The sequence below is a fragment of the Haliaeetus leucocephalus genome, unplaced genomic scaffold (genome assembly GCF_000737465.1).
Source record: "Haliaeetus leucocephalus isolate CR32 unplaced genomic scaffold, Haliaeetus_leucocephalus-4.0 Scaffold439, whole genome shotgun sequence".
Taxonomy (NCBI): domain Eukaryota; kingdom Metazoa; phylum Chordata; class Aves; order Accipitriformes; family Accipitridae; genus Haliaeetus; species Haliaeetus leucocephalus.
Window position 1 is genome coordinate 5,155,284 of NW_010972875.1, and position 5,422 is coordinate 5,160,705.

The window sequence follows — 5,422 nt, forward strand, 5'->3', positions numbered from 1 at the left end:
CCTCTCCCACCGCCCGGGGGCCTGTCGGGCACCGCTGCACCGCCCCCCCCCTCCCCGGCCGGCAGCAGGGCCCAGCCTCACCCCGCCAATGAGCGCGACCCTGCCCGGCCCCGCTCACCCCCAGGAGAGCCCACCGCAGCCGCACAAGCGGCACCAGGATGGATGGAGGAAGGGAGGACGACGGGGACCGCCACCCGGCCCTCCGCCTCCAAAGGAGCCCGGCACGCAACCCGGAAACACCTGGCGAGGACCGGAAATAGCTTCGCGAGTGGGCGGTGCCGCGCAGGCGCGGGGGCAGCGGCCTCTTCAAGGCGGGCTTTGGGCGCCCGTAGGGCCGCGTCGTGTCTTGGGAGGGCGTCGGGGGCTTCTCGTGTGTGTCCTGGCGCCTGTTGCGGGGGTAGGGTATGGGTGAAGGAGGCGCCTGCCCTCAGAGAGGGGCCTAGGAAGCTGCTGGTGGCATGGGGTGGGTAGAGACTGCCGCAAAAGCACTAACTGTCTGCTTCATAGACTGGACTAGAGTAGGGCCTTTGCATGAGCCCTCTTCTTGGAGCCCCTGTTTTGCTGGAAGCAGGCAGCACACTATGATCTTAATGAGAAAAGCTCCCCTTTAACTTAGGTATTTGCTTGAAGTAGCTGCAAAAGAGGCTGTTCATAGTTACTGTGAAAATAATAGGTAAAGCATGGACTTCTTTCTCTTGCTTTAAAAACAGTCAAGTAACTTTATAAGTGTAGTAAGCTATAATCTAAACAGCTATGGTGTGATATATCTTGCTGGTTGGGAAAGGGTCAATAGTCTTAAAGGGTGCTTCTTCAGAATTGAGTAGGGAAACAGGAGAGCAAATATAAAAGAGCAAGCTACATAATGCTGAATGCATGTGTATGCACGTGCTGTAGGCTTCACTGAGGCCTTACCATATTAGAAGACTAGGATGAATCTGTTTATTGGGCAAGAGTATAACTGACTGAGGAAAAACATGTCTGAAGGCTAAAGGGGGAGGGGGTGTAAAAAAATCCACAGTCATGCTCACCTGAACATAGTAATACGTTTTCTGGTAGCTTGACTAGAACTACTGCAAGGTAGCTTAGAAAGATTGAGTAATGCTTTGCCAAGGGCATGAAAGGTGCGTTTGCAACCTTGTGAGGAAAAATGTATCTTACTGGAGTCTCTGGGGCTTAGCAGGCAACTAATAAAAATATCTTTTGTTTCAAAATCTGCCCTTTATTTGAATTTAACTTTGAAATATCAGCAACTTGATATAGCTTGTGCCCATTCTTCCTATAAAATCTTTATCTCAGAAACATTACCAGGTCGTAAAGAATATTGTTTCCTCTTGCACTATTTTTTTGAGTTATGCTCTGAACCTCTGCTGCTCTCGCTGTTTCAGAGTATGCTGCAGTAGAGGTGGTGGTTTTCAGATCCTATGTAACAACCTAAGTTTTGCTTCTAGATTTCAGTTCTGGTTTTTCCTACCTATATGGGCCATGTGTAACATTTCAGTGGTAAACTACTTCTGCATATAGCCGACTAGTTAACACATTTCTTTGGTATTACTACACACCTAGGTACCTATGGGCCTGAAATCATATCCCCAGAACTGTAGGGGAGATCCTTCCCTTCCCCTGGTGAGCCCTGTGCTCTGAAATGTACGCTCAATGTGAGATACTACTTAATTATTTTCTCATTGTCAAGTATCCAGCTCTGCTTCTCTCTTCATCAGCTCCCTGCTATCCTCCTAGGATTGTCTATTCACTTTCTTTGCATCCTTAGTGTTGCTAGCTCATAGCTGAAGGTAGCAACAATGGGCTTCTCTACTCCCTTAAAATCTTTACCAGCTACCCTGATCTCAAGATGGCAAATTGTTTCTGAGGATTTTTACTCTAGTGTACACTTGCTACCTGCTACCTTGACAAGGTAAGAGTGGAGCATGCCCAAATGGATGGTACAGCAAGAGCAGCTGTTTTCAATATCCCCTTTTCCCTTGGCAAAACAGAGTCATTTAACTTTCAGGCTTCCCATCTCTGATCCCATTCCTAGCTCTACCCTGTAGATATGACCCTACCATATATTCCTTATCCTACCATAGTCCATTGGCTTTGTTCATCACTCTGCATGTGAAGTTGTTACAGGAAACTGAGATCTTTCACACCACTTTTGTTTGTTGCCACAACTTGAAAATTCACTTTGTTCATCACTAATGAAAAACTCTTAAAATTCAGATAATAGGCTCTGCCATGTTGCATATTCTCCAGGAGGTCAGAGAATACGTGATGTACTGTTCTATGCTCAGTGGATCTTCTTGCAGTTTTTCCTGCTCTCTCTAAATTCTGAACAACCTTCTGTGTCTGTTGCCTTTTAGCAGACTTGGCAATATTATCAAGTGCTTCTATTAGACGTAGTCTCAGACAAATTCCATGTCTTTTGTGAGCATATTCAATTCTGCCTCTCCTTGCTAGCGTGCTAATGCCTAGGGTATGATTTTTCCCCTAGTCATTCTTCAGATTTTCCTTTCTAATTAGTAGCAGATGCAAAATGCTCTATATGCACTGAATGTTGTTGCTAGCAATTAGGCAAAGTCTTAATTCCTTATTAAGTCTCATTGAGTAGCATGACTAGAGATTTCTTAAAACCTCACAGTCATGGTATTTAAAATCCCAGAGTCTTTCTGTTGCTTCTGGAAACAGTCTTTCTGTGATAATTTTTGTCCTTTTTTTCTTAGTGGCCCCTTCTGTTAAGTATTAATTCATTTACTCTAGTCATGGTGATCTTATTTTTATATATCTGCTGTGTTTAGGTGGCTTTTGTGCTGCTTTTTTTAAACCTGTGTTTAAGTGTCTAGGAATTTAAACTGGATTACTTCCATAGTAACCAAGCTGCATTGAGTTTTATGTAAGGAGGGCCACCTGAACTTAGGCTGAATCCCGTCTTTTAACAAAGCAGCTATTCCTTCAGATTCCCTCCTTTTTAATTTGAAGAACAAAGGATCCTGCCCAAAGTTGGGACCTATGAAGGAAAATTACTCAAATGGACATTGACATGCAGGACAGACTCTGAGAAGAAGCCAAAAAGGTTGCAATGAAGGTATTTGCTAAGGCATTAAATGTAGAGGTTAAGAACCAAGTAACTGATGAAAAGACTTTAAAAAAATACTACCTCTTATCACCTTGCCAAATTAAACTCTGCTGTGTAACAAGTGTGCAAATCAAGAATAAGGATACAAAATAACATAGCAACTGAAACCTTTTAGAGGGTGATAACTGTGTGCGGAGAAGGAGGAAAACTGCTGTGGAGAGAAGGGGGGTTTTGTGTTTTTTTTTTTACATTTTCAGAGCTCTAAAAGAATGTGAAGACAGTGGTAGTTACCCCTGGTAATCCATGTAATGCCACAAGGTCAATAGCCTTCTGTTTTCCTGTGACTAAAGCATGCTGAATTTCTGGTAACTTCATTTGTCTTCTGGACATAAGCCTGAGGGGACTAAATCCACTTGGCAGCTTTGCTTACTGCTCACAAAGACTGAAGATAGTTTCACATGCTCATGCATCCCTGTGCTTGTCAACAGCTTTCTTCAAAGCTGCCTTGGTTAGATTTCACCACCTTTCTATGAGCCAGGGAGTACATGGCATGTGATATTTTTTGGATATTTTTTCTGCAGCAATCCCATTGGAACGATTTTCCAGTAAAATAGGAAACATCAGATTCTGTGATGCCAGGAATATGCCAACAGAGACACAAATGAAGCATCTAGCTAGTATTTAGCACCATCTTAATTTTCATAGGCAAGGCTTTGAGTCAGCTTGTGAAACTATACACAGTAACAGAGAAGCACCCTATGTTTTGTTTTCCATTTCTGTTCTTATTTGCCGCGTGTTGGTGCTTCCTACATGGATTCTGATAGAACCTGTACCAAAACAGTTACCCAGTACCAGCTGGTTCTGAACATGAGAGTCACTACAGGGTAAGCAATAAAGGTGATGAGGGGAGAGGCGTGTGATTTAAATATTGTACCCTCACCCTGTTACCTCATTGCTGGTAAAGTATTCAGTTTTTCAGAGTAAGGATTCAGTGCTGGAGTTTGGTACTCAGTACTACTTCATTTTGCCACATAGAGAGAGCTGATGCTGATCATTTTCCCATGTGTGTCTGGAGTGCCAGGATATTTCTCCACAAGCATCTCTGCTTGAACCAGCAGGCAGAGCTGCATGCTACATTCCCTCCAGATCAGATCTTTCCCTTGTTACTGATCTGAGTGTCAGCTGCCTCATAGGTATGAGTGCATAAATCAATGGTTAGATGTGCCCCTGTAGTGGGGAACATTCTTGATGTATGCGAGGATAATGTCGAGAGAAATTTCTGACAGTGCTCTCAGCTGCTGTTTAAGCCTGTTCCTTTCACAGTGCACAGTTTAGATGTTCACCATTTCTGTCCTTTCTTATCTGTCTTCCCTCTCCTAATCTGCTCGTCCCCTGGGCTGATTCTCTACAGGGAATCCTGCTTGGTCTGGTGCTTCATGGAAGTTTTGCAAGTGAAGAAGAGTGATTTTTTTTTTTTTTTTTTTTTTTTTTTTTTGAGGTCTTTGCACGGGGTTATGTGAGAGCTGTTAAGGAGCAAGAGTGCATGACAAGCAATTTGGGTATGGGTATTTGCTCAGCGTGCTGACTTGTCTGCCCAGTTAGGCAGCCTGATTAAAGCGTGGGTGGGCTGATTCACACCATCTGCAGGACAATCGCCAGAATGCGATCTGCTGAGTGATGGGGGGAATAAGACATCTGTCCTGGGTGGTTGAATTCTAGCTAATCTTAAGCACCTCCTTCAGAAAAATTTGAATAGCCTGAATATGGAGGTTTATATGGAGTGAATATATGAATATGGAGTCAAATGAATTGCAGCCCAGGTGGCAGCATCTCAAAATTTAGCTAGCATCGGTCATTTCAGATTCTTATGCGAATAGGCTTTCCATTTTAACTGCACACATGATGGGAAAATCAATATTCTGATTATCTTGTCTCAGGAAGTCACAACACAGGCACACAGTATATCTGTAGTCCTGCGTCACAATATACTGTCAGGCAAATAGGCAGCTGCCTGCACTTCTCTGCCTCCTCTACCATCATGTTTTGAGAGGATAGGGAGGCCACAGTAAAGTATGGAGGAGCAGGAGGGACTAACCCTGATCTTGACTGCTGCATCCAGAATGGCATATTGCCACGTGCTGCACAAAGCCAGTGAGAAAGCAGCAGACGTAGTAGGTGTTTCTGTAGAGATATTAATGAGGTTGGGCACAAAAATATGCAGGATTTGTTTAATACTTCACCCTGTTCCAGCCACGCGCATGGGAAATACATTCCCTGCTTTTGCAGCCAGCAAACTTTTTACTAGCTTACCCACAGGCCATCCCATGCCAGTCAGCTTAGTGCTTGGGCATG

General features: G+C 44.1%; 1 protein-coding gene across 1 annotated transcript in view; it reads right to left on the reverse strand.

The window, feature by feature from the left end:
- GNPDA2 (glucosamine-6-phosphate deaminase 2) overlaps positions 1-232 on the reverse strand; it is an 8,177-nt gene extending 7,945 nt beyond the window's left edge. The window contains exon 1 of the mRNA XM_010574484.1: positions 119-232. The gene's annotated coding sequence lies outside the window, so the exon portion shown is untranslated. The remainder of the gene's footprint in view (positions 1-118) is intronic.
- Between the last annotated feature and the right edge of the window lie 5,190 nt (positions 233-5,422).